The following is a 19,239-nucleotide window of genomic DNA, read 5'->3' as shown; positions in this document are numbered from 1 at the left end:
CTTTCATTTTATCTATTCAAAACACATTTAATTACATCCTGCCTTTGTTTGTCAACCTGTGTCACCACACCGAGAAAGGTATTTACAACACATTTTCTCTGCAAGGGAGTGGGTCTTTGCCAGGAGAAATTACAGTGGGCTGCAGTCAGGCAGCCTCTGGTGCAGTCCCAGTCCCTTTTGCAGACAGTGGTTTTCATCTTAACTGGAAGAAAAGCAGTGTTGCAGCATTACATCGCTGATTGCTCAGCTCCGAACAAAGCAAAGTATGCAATATGCTGGCATAATAAAAGGTATTATCTGAAGAAAATGACTCTGCAGGATATACTAATTCTCACTGTTTCACACTGCTGGTTTCTTTTCCTCCCTTTTTCCATATGATGGGATAGCTCCTGTGGCATATGCTGGAGATAACAGATAGGACAATTTGGGGCCATTTAAAAGCAGTAGGCTTTTAATGCAATTTTGAAACATATCTCATAATTTCAGGGGCTTGAATCCTTCATTCAGTACTGGAGATCCATAACTTTTCTTCACCACTCCTACCACTGGTCTCCATCCATCTATCTGCACTAATGATGGTGATAGTCAAAAAAATCTCTCCTCCTCATCCTGGAAGTTACCAGTCTATATAGAAAGGGAGAATTTTTAGCTTTTACACTCTTGCACTGCCTCAAAGAATTATTTATATTCAAGCTTGTAATATCAATATTAAAAGATCTAATTTGATCTCACAGGAACTTCTTGCAGAGGAAGTTCTCTGTGCACATGGGGAGTGCAATGGGACCCAAAGGAAATGCTCTGATCAAACTCTCCTTCATGATTCCATAAGCAGATTAGGTTTTACTGCTGGTAAATGCAGGAGGAGATTTTCCTCCAAAATTTTCTCTCCCACAACACGTTTGACTGGCAGCTCTGAAGAGCCCTATCTGTCACAACAAACTTTACTCACAGCAGCTGTTAGATGGATAAGCTGGGATACACAAGTGGAAATAAGTAGGTCACATTTCATTGAGGAAAGTATAGACCACATACAATGTAGAAAAATATAACAGTCAGGTCAGGCGGTGAGTTTAAAAGGATAGGAAGTGAAATAGAAGTGTGATGCCTACGACAGCAAAACTGTTGGGTTTTTTTTGTTTTTTTTGTTTTGTTTTTTTTACTGTTTATTTTCTATTTGTTAAAACAACACTACGCATATTGCTGTAAAAGGAATTTTATGCTTAGGGAATTATATGCCAGACAAATATGACTGGGAAAAATACTTTTAGATGATGTAGTGCTGTGACTAAATTTGGAAGGTTAAACCTCTGTGCAGCCAATGGCTTTCTGAGTATGTCACAAGTTTCACAGTGTTACACTCCCTCATCAGATCTCTATCAGAACCCACCATTAGAATGCTCTACTGCATTTTAAATCTCTTCATTATTCTTTGTTCCAAAGTTGTAAGTAAATATTTTTGGTCTGCTTTTAATTTATTTTTTTAAATGAGAATTTTGTAGCTCCTATCCTGTGGAAGAAGATACACAGGAGCAAGTATAATAGCAATCACTATGATGCAGTGAAAAAGAGGACCCACTTATAGGGACTGTCCAGAAATTTCTCACTGCCTATTCCAAGATAGATTTATTGAGTTCTACAACTATTTATCGCTATCATTTTTCAGCAATCCAGCCACTGCACGTTCAGTTAGCCAAATAGTAGAATTCTTAATTAAAACTGTAATTAAATTCTTAATAAAGATGCGGCATCTGTGAAAGTATGCTGCTGCTTCAGCAGTTTGGATTAAAAAAAAAAGTTACCATTTCGTAATTCCCCCTAGTGAATAGAAATTCTGATTTTCGGCTCTAATCCATGTTTGCGTATATCAAACATACACATGGAATTCATCTAAAATACGGTTATTTTTTGGTATTTTTTCTTTTGTTGTTGTTGTTGTTGTTCTGTGTTTTTTTTTCTTTTTCTTTTTTTTCCCCACATAAAACAGGTAGGTATTGAAAATCTAGCATTGTTAGTTTCTTTGTGTTAGATGTGGTATTTTCATTTTGAAAATGTTTCTATTAACTATCAGAAAGTACTCACTTGTAGCAGTTGCTGTTATACCAATGATATAAAAGGGTTTAATCCAGATTTATGCCAGGGAAGATAAAAGAAGGACCAAGTCCCAGTGTAAATCACTGTTAAAGGATGTAATACACTGCATTTGACAGATGGGGACTCAATGCCCAAGCCCTATCCTACTCTGCAGGCATTTTAACAGCACAGATCACCTTCCTATCTAGGGCAGAACAAATCACACCAGTTTATTTCCTATCTTCATCCATTGGACAAGACTTTCACACCGAGTATGGAAGAAGTAAGTATGAGTAATTAAAGCTGCTTACTTGTAAATGGATGAAGCTAGGTTAAACGAAGCCAAATGCAGTCTTTGATCCAGAATCTGCTATTGCTTTGTTCCCACAATATACTATTTTGCTTCTGAGAAAAACTTCACAAAGTTTCACTTTCTATCGAGTCAGCTGTTTGCATCACTTGACTGCAAATACATTCTTGGCAGAATGCCTGTAAAAGCAAATGTATGTGAATCAGAGATCTCACTAGCTTCATCTGAGCACTTTTTCTTTACTCAGTTTGAGAAGTATCACATGCAGCCGGGGATGAAATCTAAAGACTATGCAGTCTCACTTTCTAGAAATGTTACCAATCACGGCATCACAAGTCTGCATGGAAGGTGTTAGATGTACTTCAGCTGTGCCACGAGTGAGAATTCACTTCATAGTTAACACCGTAAGCAAGTAACTGAATCATGAAGGCCCTACAGAATGCCTCTTAGATAAGCAGTAAAGTGTTTGGGCAGGAATTAGTGTTTGCATTTTGTTGAATTATAACGTAATATGTTGTTTCAACCTTTGACTTGTTCACAGCAGTCCTGCCTCCATGCACGAAGACGGCGGCAGCAAATCCAACCCACAGCTGTAGGAGGCTCTTCTTACTCCCTCGATTTCAAGTGGTTTACTCCTAATCTTTATCAAGAGTCATGAGAAGGAATCCAATTCCACAAATGCACCTTGCAAGCAGACATTTCATCTGCTAGATCTGACCTTTCGCTTCAGTTTTTCCACACTCTAATATCCCTGCATTGAATGACAGGTTTATGATTAGGGGACAACATAAATGTTCGGGGAAATAGAAGAGTTGGCTCTAACCTTTGGTATTGTGGTATCAGGAGGCTTGCAGACCTTCAGACACCTTGTGACCCAAATTAGAGGAAAAGTCCTACCTAAAATTCTTAATAAAGTTTGAAGAAGCATTGAGTTGGGAAAAAAAACTTTCAAAATGTCTGGACCTTGGGAAATCTTCTCCCTAATTGTGATTCAGTAGTTCGTTCACTGTCAAATGTGTGATAAATGCCAAAGAAGCAAGAGCACGTTCTGCTCAGTATGAAGTTAAAGGCATGTTTGCCTTTAGACCTGTGAATTTAATATACAAGTTTCTAAGTGAGCCCTATTCTTTCTGTCTTAATACCATTAGGATGAGCAAAAACTTTATAGCTATTTTCTTTTTTTTTTTTCATACACTATTTGGTTGTCTGCTGGGAACAAAGGCACAGCTTGTACATGAAGGAAAAAATCTTATTTCCTTACCCCAAAGTGTGTTGGTTTTTGTTGTTGTTTTTATTGTTTTTGTTTTTAATAACACAGTATTGCAAGTTCGGTGTCAGCAGCGCTCACTCTGAAGATCAATAATTCAAACACTTCATTTCACCTATTTGCATATGTAACTGATAAAATGTCATTTCATCTGTCCCAACAAAGGAAATGAAAGATTTGAACACTAATTTGTACTTTGCTGTAAATGAAACGTCTTCTGTGGTGCTTCTATTGATGCATGAAACATGAAGAGCTGAACTAGCTCAAGTTTTTCCATTCTTTTATTCACCTTTGTACATTTTTTTTAAATCAAAGAATATTGTGAAAATAAAATGAGAACATCAGAGCTTGATCTCCAGATATTTAAACCTTTGTTATCCCTTGTTCACCTTGTTAGAGGCACTGAGAAGTAAAGGCAGGGATTCTCTTGGTGCGAGCACCCATTCTGAAGCAAGAACAGTCCCACAGCTATTCTTCTGGGCATTCATCGTGCAGGAGTGGAGCCTCTGGTCAGAGAGGGTGAGTCCTGCCAAAATATTCAGGAAAAAAAGGTTATGGAAGAACTAGGTTCAAACACAGGCTCTGATACAGGGAGAAGAGACTTGACCTCGATTTTTCCACATCTCAGGTAAAAGAAAAGTCAGCTTTTCAGAACTTTAATTTTTGATGCAATTGATACAGATCCTTTGGGTAGTTGAGAGAGAGAGGAAAATAACAACAGACTTTCCTGCTGTAGGCTGCTCTGCTCCTTTCCTGTCACCCTCATATTTTAAGAACATTTGCAAAAGAACTCATTCCTTTGGAAGCCAGGGTGCACACTGAAGCTATCAACAATTTAAAAACACATTCAATTCCATAATACTTGCATACTTTGAAACATAGAGATGTACAATTTGAGAAATTTTGGAGAAAAAAAAAAACATTGCTCTGACTTTTTCAGTTTGAAAACGTCACAGTAGAAACCTCCCAACGAGGTTTTATGTAGTGCTTCCATTGGATATTGATCAGTCACTGCTAGCATTTGCTGTATTGCCAGTTTGTTCCCAGCTCAACGCTTTGGGTCAAAGTAGGCTAAGAAGGCTCAGACAAGATGTCCTCGCAGCACAGAGTAGCCAAGAAATCGCCTTCTAATGAGTGTGAAGATTAAGTGTCTAAGCAAATGTAGCAATTAAATATTTAGTTCTGTCCTTGACTTGCCCAAGCCACACTTGTTTTGACTTACTGACCCTGGGTACCCACCCCACTCTCTTTTGGTCGTTGTTCTCTTTCAATAAAAAAAAAAAGTGCAGGGCAGTTTCTATGGGGAAGCTATTTTCACATTGAATTCCAGTTTGATGTGGTAGCTGGCAATATTACCTCTGCCTGGATTTCACTCTTGAAGCCTTCAGTAATTAGAGATGGCCTGTACAGTGTTTTGAGATAAGAATTGGATAACTAACTGCCCACCAGGCAAATAGTCTGAGCTCTGGGAAAAACAAATGTTCTCCAGACTGCCAGACACCTTGCAGGTAATCTTGTTTTTGTGCTCTGTTTTTAACTATTTAGGAAATTTACTGGTCAAAATGAGGATGTTTCTCTAGGTGCAACGTAGCTCCTCTGGGTCTTGTGATGTTCTTACAGTTTCTTGATACGTTTTGGAGAGATTTCAGGAAAAAAATAAAAATAAAAGAAGGTATATATTTTTCCTCCTTTTGGGGTCTGAGTTTTGGGTTACGCTAATCATATCACATCTGTCCTGACACATTGCAGCTACCAAGACTGATTCTGGGGTCTGTCCCTGGGAGGCCCCTGCTGCAGACAGGGCTGTGAGCCCTAAGCAGCACAGCCACCAGTATTCCTGCAGGGAATTTTTGTCTTTTTTTTTACCTTCCAGGAAAGTTTGCTTGCCTGTGTGAGCTGTCTCCCTAGAAGCTTAACTCAGCTGCAGGCCAAAATCCATTCAGATATTCAGTAATACAGCATGGAGCACTTAGCAGACAGGCACGCACTTGAACATAGGCTTAGGTGAGCCCGAAAAGCTGATTTTATTGCATTTTTTTCCTACCGTCCTCATAGGATATAAAAGCCTAAGAAGGTAGATCTGATGAAGAAGAGAATGCTGAACGTGAAGAGCTTAATAGAGAAAGAAATACAAGTTGTTAGAGGAAGGGAAGGAGCAGGTATGAGCTTCCTGGGGGGGGGCCTCACCTTTTGCCCTGCCACGTCTCCATGGGCTGTTTCTTGGGATGAGGTGGCTGATAAAAGCAGACACATACTCTGCTCTCACAGAAGGAAAAGCACAAAACGGGAAAGGCTTTTCTCCTCCCATTACCTGGGAAACTGCACTGAGCAATGCTCATTTTCAGAGCAGACCACTAGAAAGGAGTTTAGAAATAATCCCCAGAGAGGTTAAATGTCTGACTGCAGGTGACAGGCATCTTCCTTACCTACTCTTCTGGAATTTCTGCTCTTTTCCACAAAGCAGAGTGGTTTAACAGCAGAGCAGCAAGGTTACTACTAACAGCACCTCTGCATACTTGTTAAATTCTTTATTAGGATGTGCTCTGGGAAGGAGATGTTTAAATCTCCTCAGGGAAATAAAGTTTTGTAAATACTGAGGAGTTCTGTAAATGGGAGACATAAACATTGGCTGCTATTTAAATGAAAGCAGCCAGTTTCTTTCTTACTTGCGTGCTCAGAAATGCCCAAAGTTAGGAATCCTGATCCTGCAGTGAGTATAGAGGTGTGAAATGCCTACAGCAAGACCCCTTGTACCCCATTTTGAGGCCTGCCAGCAGAGCCGCAGCCTGCGGCATTGGACTGGTGACTCAATGGACACCTCATAATGCTAATTAATAACTTACTTATTGGAATAATAACCTAAAATACTTTTTTTTTCTTTTTTTTCTTTTTTTTCTGCCAGAGGAGCCCTTGCTATTTTCCTTCTTCCAAGGAGATGCAATTTAACATTTGTTTTCAATGGGAAGACCTCTAGCCAGAAATATCTTGATGCTTGCCTGAGCTGCAAGAATGAGTCACTGCTGACTCGTGTGTACACATACACTTTTTAAGTTACCCAATGGGGTTTTGGAGAGAAATCCCTGAGATGTGCACCCCTCAAGTGCTACTATGATGATGGGGGACAAAGCCCTCACCTAGGGGTGGGAAAGCTGAAGTTCAGTCCACCCTCACTCACTGCTTCTTCAGAGCAACGCAGAAAGTTCTGCAGTGAGCTCCCAGGGTGGGAGTAAATGCAGGGACAAGAAGGGTTGTGTACACCAGAAGAAAATAAAAGAAACCCTTTCTGCTGTAACCAGCCATCCCACTAATCCCACTCTGCCTGAGGAGTGCTGCATATGAAGTAGTTCTCATCATAATTTCTTTCAATACCCTGCAGCTCTATCCTCTGAACTATTTTCTGCCTTCCCAGCTTTCACCTGCAGCTCAGTATGCCTGAGCACTAGCTCCTGACTTCATTAATAAAAATAAAAAAGAGCTATCTTTATTTTAGTTTCAAGATGAAAAAAAAAATCTCTTCTACAGCTTGCTCTCTTGCAGACAAAACTTTCTTAAATGATGTAGAAAGCCAAGACAGCAGCGTTCTTGAACCTTCCTTCTTTCTTTGGCCTCTGAAGATGAAAGAAGGCACTTAGTAGTGTCACTGCACAAAGGTATGTTCATTGCCTATTTGCAACTGCAGGTTGAGATTAGGATGAGGGAGGATTAGCCAAGGCTCTGGGAAGGAGCCCATCTCACTATGTTAGTGCAGCTGCCAGTTAATGGCAGAGAAGTTCAACCCTATTAAAAACTGGGGAACTTGTAGCTTAATTTCTTAAGTGCTTGACTGATTTCATTTTTTGCTTCTAGAGAGAGCGAGGAAAAAAGAAGGAAAAAAATGCAGTGGAAATGTTAAGTCATGGCCTGAACCAGTGATGAAGCACCTGGTGGGAAGGCAGGGCCAGCCCAGGGGAGCTCAGGTGAATGCAATGTACCTGAGTAATGGATTCCAGCTCCACCCCTTCCCAGATCTCATTTAAGGGTTGGCAGTGAAGGTGAGGTTTTTTTTGTTTGTTTGTTTGAGGGTGTTTTTGTGTGTGTTTTTTTGTTTGTTTGTTTGTTTTAGAGCCTGTTGTGTTTGATGCCTTCTAAAGGTAAGTGGCTTCTTTCCTTTATTTCTGTGCCTACTGCTGTGTTTGAGTGAATCCTTGCTTGCTGTGCCATGGGATCTTGCTGCTGTGCTGCTGTTCTTGTACTTTCCATTGCTTTATGGAAAGAAAGGTGTTGGTCTTTTGGCCTTTGTGCTGAGGAGAGGTATTCTGGTGGGTGACTGGCCCTGTGTTTTTGGGGCTGTATTTTGAGTTTCTGGGGAACTGGTTTTAAGAATTTTAACTTTAGCAGCTTTCAGCTTGTTACACTGGAGGCTATGTGCTGTTTTGTATTCTTGCCTGCTTTCCTTCTGCTATTCTGCAGGTGGTTGGGTAATATTTTTGATTCCCTCAGGGGTTAAAGACTGTAATGTTTCCCCTCTTAAGGTAATGAGAGAAAACATAGCTGCAGGAAGCAGAATCCTGGGTTATTGTTTGGATTAATGATCCTGATGAAAATAACTGCAAAAAAAAAAGGTAGGCAAGAATTAAAACTTTATATAGGTCTCTCTGAAAGTAATGCCTCTTATTTATTTCTACAGTTCAGACTTGAAGAGCACTATAATGCTGTTTGCTGGAGCAAGGGGAGGTGTTGCAGATCTAAGTGCTACGAGGACTTGTTTGTATCTAGCAACCACTTGCTCACTACCTTGCTCTACTTGTTTAAAGAATGTGAACTGTGGTACTTAGCTAGTCTTGTCCATGAGAGCTTTTGCCTTGTTTTCTGATGGCCTATGATGTCTGAGCATGGGTGCTATTGTGAAGTAGAAGGACTATCTGAGAAGATAGGTCAGCCTTACTCTGAAAAGGTGATCTCATTTTGAAGCCCCTGGTGAGCCGAAGGGCTGCCAGTAGAGCTGAGCCTGTAGCAGTTCTCTAAGGGTATTCAGCTAGGTTGTGCACTGAGATGGGATGCTGAGAACGCGTTTCTCGGGTTGTCAGATGCTGCCATGATATGGAGCAAGCTGCTCTGTGGCTCCGTAGCGGGTCTGGGTTTGTTTAAGAGTGTCCTTGTTATGTTGCTCATATGTCTGTCCTTGGTGTGCTGCTAAATCGGGTTTCAGTCAGAAAAGAAATATGATGGTGGTTCAATTTTAGCATTTCTGTATTGCGTTTTATCGTAACTTCAAAACTCTCATGGCTGCATCATTCATTCTTGAAAGAACCAGCAAATCTTGCAAATAATCCAACAGTAGACAGCCACATGTGAAAAGGTCTCAGTAGGTGTATTTAACCTTGTGAATTGGTTTCATTTTATACATGTTTAGTGCTTTATGGAAACGTATGTTTTTATCTGCATCTTAAAAATTCTTCAATATATTGAATTGACCAAAGGTCAGCAGATTTGACAGATATTCCAATAAACTCTCTTTCTGAATGCTGATCAACTCAGTGTTAATGGGCAGGCATTCCTTGTAGCTGTGTTTTATCTTGAATGCTGTCAAAATAATAGTGGATTCTACTCATGCACCTCCAATTTATTCTAGTTAATGGTGCTTTCGTTGTTCCTGAAATCATTCTTCAGAGATGATTTCAAGTGACATCTGTGTAGGCCTAAAGACCTAAATTGCCTTCTAAATCATATTTGCTTGTGCCCAGGGATTTAATTAAAATATTTTAAAATACAGAAAGAGGAGGATTGGAAGATTTAGAAATATTACCTCCCCCTCTCCCTTCAGCAGCCATGGTTAGAGAGAATAGAGGCTGTTCATAAATATGCTGTAATTGCCTTAATGAAGTACATAATCACATGATATTGGAGGAGCAGAGATGAAGGTTATGTTGATGTAATGGCAGTCTTTCCTAGTTCTAATTAGAACTTACAATTTCAAGGCTTACATATCTCTCTTGAACTATGTATGCTTTGGACATACAACAGGTATTTTATACCTCTGGGTTTCATTTTCTAATAAAACACACCTGCGTTTTGTACTTGCCATATTCAAACAATAGAAAACTTCATTGCCAAAGCAGATTATTTAGTTTTAGGGATAAGGCAAATAAAAAGCCAAACAACTGTAGGTGTGTTTAGGAGTTCAAACTAGCCCAAACTGACCTTTACTGTCCTCTACATTCAGGAAAACCATTGACCAGAGGTATGGGAGTTCTTGCTATGGAATTGTTCTTCTGGTGATACAGCTCAGACTGAATCTGTTCTCCTGCAGCTGCCCTGAATTGCCGAGAATTTGCATGATTAAGGAGGGGAAAAGTTCTTAAGCTATTGTTGCTAAGGAAACTGCCACCTTGATATTTGCCTAGTGAGAACAGCTGTCTCTCTTGGTTTCTAAGCAAAAGAGGTCTGGAAGCAACTCTTCGTAGTGGCAAGGTTGCATATATGGTGAGGACTGTGTGGGGTTACTGACAAGCCTTGTTTGCAGTCGGTGGAGGGCTGTGCCTTGCTGGTTGGCCTGGTGGTGAGCCAAGTAACCTCTGTATCATTATTTCTAATTGCTCCTTTTCTTTAAACTCATGGAAAATGAACTATTCCTTTTTTAAAATATTTATTATTTGGGAGAATAATACCATGCTATATAAGCCAGCCTGAAGAAAAACGCGGTGCTCTCCTATTTATTTTATGGCTCCTGTGATGTTGGCTTAGAAATATGTTAGAATTTCAGTTGTAATGTTTCCCTTGCCTTCACATCTGATCCCCTCTTGTAAATTTATCATGTGCTCTGACCCAGTGTATCACGTACTGAACTTGGAGAAGTTGCACGTTTTGATTTAGTGACTGTGGCCAGAGCAAATGTAGTACCATCTGCCATGAAAGAAGTTATGTGACAGCTTAACCTCTGGATGATTCTTTCCTTCTCTCTGCTCTTAAGTACGACTCTTCAGAAGTTACTACTCAGCTGCTTTGGATTCCTAATGATGCATGTAGGTCTTTCTGATGTAGCCAGAGTAATTCTGTATTTATTTCAGTCGTGCCCTTTGTGTATTGGAGTGCCAGCTGTACAGCTCAATTTTGTGTTTTGGCCCTGATCTATTGTCCGTTCAACTTTAAGTCACTGATTTCCTGATATCTACTATAGATAAACTCAGTTGCTCTAATCACACAGCTTTTTTTTTCCTAAAACGTTTCCAGCAGACCTGTACTTTTTGTTAGCCATCATTCATGTTCTTTGTGGTATGTCTTTAAAACCAAAACAAGGAAAAGATTACTTTTTTCCTTAGTTTCTAAAACTAGAAGTTTAAAGGCAGCTCTGATTTTTTTCCATGTGTAATGTCCAAGCAATAACAACAAAAAACACAACGAAAACTTCTCTTCAGCCTTAATTCCCTTAAGGAGGCATCTTACTGCGTATCCCTCCCTGTGTCATAGCATCCACTAGTGGTTGTAGTATGTAAGACTGTCTTAACTTGTATTTGAAAGTGTGTGAGGGAAAGAGGTAAAGATCTTTCTGTGTGGCTTCATCGTATTTCCAAGATCTCTGCCTCTTTTTTCTTTAATAGTCCTATGTGCTAAATCTTTCATGGCTGTGTTTTTCAGGCACTGACTATTGGTTGAACAGAAGTCTTCACAGAGCATAATCTTCCTGAAACATATATTTTTATCCACATCTATATAACAACATTAATTTTTAACAAGTTTGGCTGTTCATCTTATCAGAGAACTGCTTGAGATAGAATGAAAGATTTGAGCTTAAGATACAGAACACTTTTTGTAGAATATGGCACAAAGAAAGATATTAATGTTTGAAGTGATTTTTAGCTTTCCTGCACTCCTTGTGTATCTTTAGCATTCTCTGCTCTCTCTAATCTCCACTGTAGCACTCAGTTCTTTTAATTCTTTGTGCTGCACTTTGAGCATCAAAAAGCACATTCGGTGCCCAAAAACCTTCACTCTGACGTTTGCTCTTCAACAGAATAGTTTTGATACACAGAGAACAGGAATAAGGAAGTGCAAACAGTGTACTGGAAGACAGGAATGAAAAGAGAAGAAAGGGGCTCTAATGAGAAAGATGATGGAGGTACGGTGACTGCCCTGTAAGAAGATGATGAAAGTCTGTGTAACATGCAGAAATAAGTGTTTGTTATTTTCAGAAGCTCATGAAGCAACTTGTGGCAGTCAGTGGAGCTCTCCTGAGCCCACACAAAGCATTTCAGTTCTGTAAAAGCACAAAAACACTTCTAATGCTTTTTGAGCAAGAACGCTAAGAACAGAAACATCTCCTTCTGTCATGTGATGGAAGGCCAAGTAAAACTAAATGTCTAAATGTGACCACTGCCCTGGCCTTGTCAGAGCTTAGTTATGGAAAGGTGGTCAATGACTTAAATCACCTTGGAGTTCTCTTGATCTGGTTAATTTAAATTCAGGTAGTTCTCACCTTTTGTCTTGTGTACAACTCCATGTACCAGAGGGAGCCTCTCGGCAGTAGAGGGCAGGCAGCGTTGGTCTAAACTTTCCTTCTGGTTTCTGGTGTAGACCTGTGCTGTAAGGGTAGATTTTGATGTATTTTCCTCCTTAAGGTAGAGACCTAAAACAGCTTTGGAACTGTTAGCACTGGGATGTTTGTGCACAACACTGCTGTGAAATGATGTCAGTCTGTAGAACCCATCTGAGATGTTAGGTTGTGCAGTCAGGTACTTCCAGAGCAGGAGAATGGCTGTGTGAGTGGCCTTGTAATTGAATATTCAAGCTTCTTCTGCAAATGTAATAGCTGAAATGGTGGTCTCTTCCAGTGTTTCTACCTTTTAAGAGACAAGGCACATCTCTTGCAAATGAACTTTTGATAAAAGATGGATGTGAACAGCTTAAGGAATCCTTAGGCAGCTGATTATGGTCCACAGAAATGATATCATCTGGATTTTAAAACTCTTTGTGCTTATGCCAAAGAAGAGAATATGAATTAACTGAGAGAAATAGAGCTTTTAGCTGTACTTTTTATCATGCAGGAGGGCCATTAGAGAAGCCTTACAAAAACCATAAAATCTTTTCCAGGAGACTTCATGTATATTAAAAAAAAAAGTAAGCAAGACAAAAAAGTCAGTGAAGCTTTCTTTCTTTCTTTCTTTTTTGTCTGAGCTTGCTGTCTGTAGTTGGATGTTTTTCTGGGTTTACTTTGTTTCAAAGTCTTAATGCATGTTCAAGTCTAACTGTAGTAGCAAGGGGGGGAAAATGGGAGAGTAATAGGAGATGTTTTCAGACAAAAATGGTACTCATTATTTTTTCCTGGCCTGGAATGAGAATTTGTCTATAACCAAAAGCCCTACAAAGCCACTGAATTAAAGACAGTGCCAGATTTCTTGTCAGAGGTAATAGTGATGCTAAGAAGGCATTGTAATGTGTACATTAGAACAAAAGCACAGATGTACAGAAGAAGAGTTTTTCCCTCCTCGAGGAACAGAAAATTAACCTAAATTGAGAAACTGCAAAAAAAAAAAAAAAAGGCCAATCAATTCATAGAGTCAAGGTGTTGCCTGGGAGGAATCTCTTAGTGCAGGAGGCTAGACCACCAGCTATGGGATGTGAGTAGCAGCAGTAACAAATATTATTTCAGGAGGTGTTTGATCGTGGCTGTTGTTTGTCAGGTGGAAAATGCTGAGTGCTTACAGCTCCTGGGGATTTCAGTGGTAGCTGAAGGTACTTGGCAAGCTTTTCCAAAAATGCTAAGCACCATTCAAGGTAAGCAGTGTACTTCTAATAGAGCTTGGATTAGACTGATTGCATTAGGTATGATGCTAAGATTCTTGATTTAAAGAGGTCATATATGAAACTGTGTGCATTTTAATGCTCAGTGCTTGGTGATATGCGCTTGTTTGAAAACCTTGGGCCCAAAAGTTAACACTTCTTGCTTTTTCTGTGTGACAGACAGATTGTTCCTGATTGCAAGTTGTCCTGTTAAATACATCCAGACTGTTAGAAGAGCATAATGTAGGTTTCACAGTGGAATTATGTCCAGTGAATATTCTCAGTTTTAAGTACAGTTAGGTAGGAATATCATAAATGAAATTACTTTGTAAAGTTAGTCAAGAGTTGCTGCTTTTCTAAGTGATCATTTGTCAAATGCACAATTTTTTTTATGGAGGGGAGTTCAGCTACCCATGGCCTTCCAAAATTTATCAAGGCTTCAGTTCAGCCCAAGTAAATCTTCAGAATTAATGCATTTTTGTTAGCTCTATTAGCAGTACTTAGCAGTAGTGACAGCTTTGGAGTGGGGGAACTATATTTTTAACTATGATGCTAATGACTTAGCACAGCGTTTTTCCACTAAAAGACAAACATGTAAATCTAATTCTGAAACTTAAGGAAGGCTGTGGTTCTGCTGTTCAAGTTTTCTCTTCATTGGAACCGTACCAACTTGTATTCATCTACTGAAAAACAGGTTGCTGTTTCTCTTAAAACAGGGAGTAAATAATTTCTATATTTTTTTTTTACCTGCTGATCATCAAAATATGATTAATTAGGGAAAGATTTCAGGAATCTTCAACCTGCTCTATCAACAAGAATGATCTCGTTGCTTTTCCGATGTCTGACAGTCTCCATTCCGTTTTATTTGTTTCTGTTCACAGAACAAAAAGAAGATTGCTAGCTGATTCCTAACTGGCTGTCTTTGCTGTCCACACGCAGCTCTCTTCTAATTGACTGCAGTGGGACTCCCCTTCGTACCAGGGAAGGCTTTGTGCATATGAAGGAAATGATTCAGGAGAGGATAAAGTTATTCTTTGCTTATTTGACTATATACTCTGCTGAAATAATTTCCTGCATCAACAGTTGATGAAAATACTTCAGCGTGGAATATTTCCATTGTGTGCCTGTTGTATTGCTTTAGCAAGTCAGCTCTAGAGGAGGTAAATATGAAGCTGCTTGAAGGGGTATGGGTTGGGCCTTCCCCTTGCAGTATGAGCTTTCAGAATTTTTTCAGAATTAAAAGTCATGGGAAATAGGCATTATTCAAATATTTATGAGCATGGAGGTAGTGTTTTTACATTTTATTTATAGTGTTAAGAAGATCCCACAGGGTTTTCTGGAAGTATTCTCGAACATTAACTCTCCATAACTAGTATCTCTTCTCAGGTGGTCTCAAATGTACACACTGTACCTATTTGAGAGATACTGCTTTCTGTATCTAGAGTTCCAGTATGCTTGAAACAAAACTAGCTGGCAGCAAATGCTACCAGAAGTGTGCTCTTTCTGTGAAGGGAAGGTGAAGGGCTGACTGTTTCACTAAAATATTCCTTACTTCTCAGCTGCAATGCGAATCTGAGGACTTGTAGAAAGGGATTTGAAGCTGTAGTTCAGGATGATGAATAAAGTGGTCTTACTCTGTGCAGCTTTTCCTGAGTATCACAATTTTCATGGTGGGCTCTCAAAATGCAATGTAATCCCACTATGAAGGAAAATGATGAGGAAGCCGAAATGTTTACTGGCAGCTAAGATGGATATGAGGAAATGGTTACTGTTTCCTATATGTATTGGACATCAGGAATTGAGGTTAGGAAAATACTTTTTAAAGTAGACATGTAGCCAGCAAGCTCCAGAGTAAAATTAACCATGTGTTAAAGGTTGAACATACTAAGGGAGGCCAAGAAGTAAATCTTGCTTATAGTTTAGAAGATTCTCAGCTTCTGTTTGGTCTTTGAGACATATCTCAGATGGTTTACGACGTGATGTCTATCATGTTGGGTGTAGTATTTGGGAGTAGTTTCCAAATCTTGGCCTGTGGGGGCAGTTGTCTCATGTTCCTTTTGTTTGTGGTTAACGAGGGACTTGCTTTTCTTCTGCTGTTGAATATTAAGGGTATACGTTGCAGATGAATTGTATCTAACTCAGTCCGTGTAGTCCTTACTGTCCAAAATTGAATAAATTTGCTGTGAACCTGAGGCTGTCAGATAAATAAGTGTTCTTTAAAATAGTGAGTGGCTTCCTCTTCTGCTGAGTGCTTGCTCTGTATTTATGCCTTAAGAAGGCATTTCCCCACTTCTGAAAAAATCCTGCATACAATGATTTAAACTAACACGGACCTTGAGGTTTCTCTTTTTCTAAGTTGGATGAAACAGAAGGAAAAAAAAACGTTCTATAACTTATGTCATAGGTACAGAGAAATTTAAGATGCTTTATTAAAATGCCAATATTTGCATCTTATTGACGGCGTTATTAGAATTATCTAAGCTGATTTTGAGATGGTTCCTGTACTCTTCAAGAGAGGTATTTTAACACAACTAACTTAATCAGCTTAAATATCCGAATGAGGTTTTTAGACACTTCAGTTGAAGTTGTATACTTTCTCTGCATGTTTAATAAGAATTGGTATAGAGAGCCTATATGCAGTTTCATTTCTTGTGAAACACATAAAGATCATGTCTCGACCAAGTGTTCTGCATCTGTAAAGTCTGTTCCCAAGACTTCACATTCCCAACTGCGAGGATGCTGAGGTGGTTATATTTAGGTGATGGTAGACTGTTCTTGAGGATTTCTCTTCCCACCCAACACCTTGTTGTGTAGGCTCCTGGTAGAAGATTGAACACAACTGATTTGTAGCAGCTTAACAAGTTACAGCTTGTCAGCTGAGCTGCTATTGATGATTTTGCAAGTACTGTTAGCTCTGTCTCACTTAATAATAAAATGCATTCACTTAAACTATCTATGCCAATGCCTAAATGAATGTATTTCACCTTGCAGTGGCAATAGCCAATATGATTATTCACTGTATGGCTAGTGGAGGAAGACCAGCAGTTACAGAATTGTTAAATCTTATGCCTTCACCACTACTTTGATTTACTGTAGTTGCTTAAATTTGAGGAGGAAGTGTTTTGTCTCTAGAAATTAGCACTTTTTTCTTGTAACTCAAACTGGGGTGATGAGAAATCCAGATGCCATAGCTATTAGAATGTAGGCAGCTGGCATCTGGGCTCTGACACCAACAACTACGTTCCATATGGCTCAGTTTTAACACCAGAAAATTTTAACAAGTGAAAAGGACAAACAAGCCAAGCCTGAATAGTATTCATTTCTTATTTTTAAGGAAAGCAATTTGTACTATATTAAGACATGTTTGCAGAGACTTGTCTTCAGGAGCGTTTATTCTAGCTTGAAATAGAAAAGAAAAAAGGTGTGATTACCCTTCAAAACACTTCAAGGCTTGCTGGAATAACAAGTTTGAATATACCTTGAAGAGTTCTCTATTCTTACAACAGAATACACAAATTAATACTACAGTTGAATAAATAATGAGGGCTGACCAGGGCCTCTGCATCTTCAACCAGAAACTGAGATAATAGACGCCAATGTGAGCGTTCCATTCTCCTCTTTAAAAGAACAGGAACAACACGAGGGGGAACAACCCTGTGAAATCTTATGTTGTCTTGAACCTTTCTAAGCTAAAGAGTGAATGCTCTGTGGGAATTCTTAACCCTTTTTCAGAAGATAGAGCTATTCTTCTGGGTATCTTCTGTGTTCATGTAGACCTCACTATTAGTTACGGTTCTACTAGAGAGATACTGTACAATGCAAATATCTTCTATGTTGGCAGATGGAAAAATAGTTTAAAGCTCCTTAATTAAATAACCTCTTTTCAACATCAATACCACAAAGAAAGCATTATTCTGCAGGAGAATGTATTTTCTGTAATTTACAATAACTGAGTAACGATGTGGTAAAGATGCAATTAGATCTAATTTGCTTATGTAAGTGAGCTGAATGAAAAGATCAATATTCAATCTACACCTACTGCGAAAAACAATTAGTTTAATTGACAAACTGCTTCAGCTAATTACATAAAAATGACCTAATAGTAATGCAAATTAGGATTATTAATAGTACATGAGTATTTTAATTGATATATATCATCTTATCTTGTTAACTGGTATTCTCACAGTTAACTTAGGGATTTAATTTTCACAAAAAATCATTTATCCTGTTTTCACAAAGTTCTATATTGCTTTTAAATTACAAAAGCCATTTCTCTTAGGGCTTTAATCTAGGCTGAGATCCTGTGGAAACGATGGAACTTCAAAAGTCATTGCTCTGTCTGTCCAACTAATTATCATTCACTACTTGAGCAAATTAGGCCCCATACTGATGCTTGGTATGGATGATGGGGGGGAAATGCAAGTAGAGACCAGGAATTACATGGGTATTTTTTTCCTATTGCCAGTGTAGAAAGCTGTGGCAAAGGGAACAGGACCCTTTGGAAGTTATTCAGAACACATGAGCTGTTCTTGCTCTGAATAAACCTTGAAGGAAGCTCTTGCTCCCTCTTAAGTCAAAGAAGAGGAGATATCTTAATTCAAATTAGTCTGTAATTAGGCTGTGCTTTACTCCATGTAGTTGGTTGAATGTAGAGAGTGCAGTTTTAAGTTCTCTGATTTACAGAGGACTCACACATTACCTGGCTGCGTTGTCAGATGATATGCAGATGCAATCTGGCACTGCTGACAGGAGGATCGTCATTAAGGCCTTCTGTCTTTTTGGCCTATTGAGTCAGTAGGAAATGAGCTTTCCCAACCCAGCTTTTCTTCTATACTTTTGTCAGTGTATGAAAAGCAGGAACAGCGCTGCTCTTATGGCAATGTGTACAATAATTTCTTCTATAAAGTCCTTGTGTCCTGATGGAATACAGAGCAATGCTATGGAGTCCACAGTGCTCCTTCCCTGGAGGCATCCAGGTATCAGTCTTCCTTCACCAGCTAACAAATTAATTGCTTGTAACAAACTTCCAATGGCAAGAACACGGGGCAGGGAAGACCCTACCACAGCTGGTGGATGACTGGTCCATCCATCTTCCTTCCTCAGCCTTCACGTCTCGTGGAGAAGAGAGAACCAAAGACCATCATGCTAAAGGTAGAGTAAGGTAAAGGCGATGGAGCTTTAGGAGAAAGCTGTTGTTACTCACACTGTTCTCTTGTTTTAGTGCTCCTGGCACTGTAATTCTGATGGGGCAGGAAAAGTGATGATTTAACCTTGTGTAGGAGCTGTTCATCAATCCTGCGAGAACTGAAAAAATAGTGCTGCTCTGAGCCCTTTGTGTCCCTGCTGAATGTCACTGTTGTGAGCAATGGATGTTGTAAAAGGTGTGAAAGGTAGAATGTGATTAAATCTCTGTAGAAATAGTGCTCTTGGTGACCCTTGAAGCAGGGGCCTTCCCTGGGATATAAAGGGGTTTGGATCACATCCCAGTCTTAGTCACCTTACCTTCCAGTTTCACAGGCGCATTCTACGTGTATCAGCAAATGATGCAAATACAGGGTGATGAAATGGTTGTTACAAAAACATGCGTGTGTTTCCAGCAGGTGTTCACATCTTGACATGTATTCTTCTCTTCTGTCTGTATCTTACACTTTTTTTACAGTCACTTCTCCATCCAGTTCATAAGAACGTGCAGTCTGTCCTTCGAATAGAAGGCTTCATGAAACTGCTTTAACCCTTCCTAAGCTATGATATTTATTGGTATGTAACACGCTAATCCACATAAAACACAGTGCTCAATACTCTCCTAGTCTTTCAATCCAGGAGTGCCTTTTTTTTT

At 39.3% G+C, this 19,239-nt stretch overlaps 1 long non-coding RNA gene across 1 annotated transcript in view; it reads left to right on the top strand.

Annotated features, from left to right (window-relative positions):
* The first annotated feature begins 7,728 nt into the window (after nucleotides 1–7,728).
* LOC104913201 overlaps nucleotides 7,729–19,239 on the top strand; it is a 102,388-nt gene continuing 90,877 nt past the window's right edge. Inside the window, exon 1 of the long non-coding RNA XR_002119688.1 lies at nucleotides 7,729–7,777. This is a non-coding gene — a long non-coding RNA (uncharacterized LOC104913201). The remainder of the gene's footprint in view (nucleotides 7,778–19,239) is intronic.

This window comes from Meleagris gallopavo, chromosome 14 (assembly GCF_000146605.3).
Source record: "Meleagris gallopavo isolate NT-WF06-2002-E0010 breed Aviagen turkey brand Nicholas breeding stock chromosome 14, Turkey_5.1, whole genome shotgun sequence".
Taxonomy (NCBI): Eukaryota; Metazoa; Chordata; class Aves; order Galliformes; family Phasianidae; genus Meleagris; species Meleagris gallopavo.
This window is presented reverse-complemented; position numbering and strand designations above follow the sequence as displayed.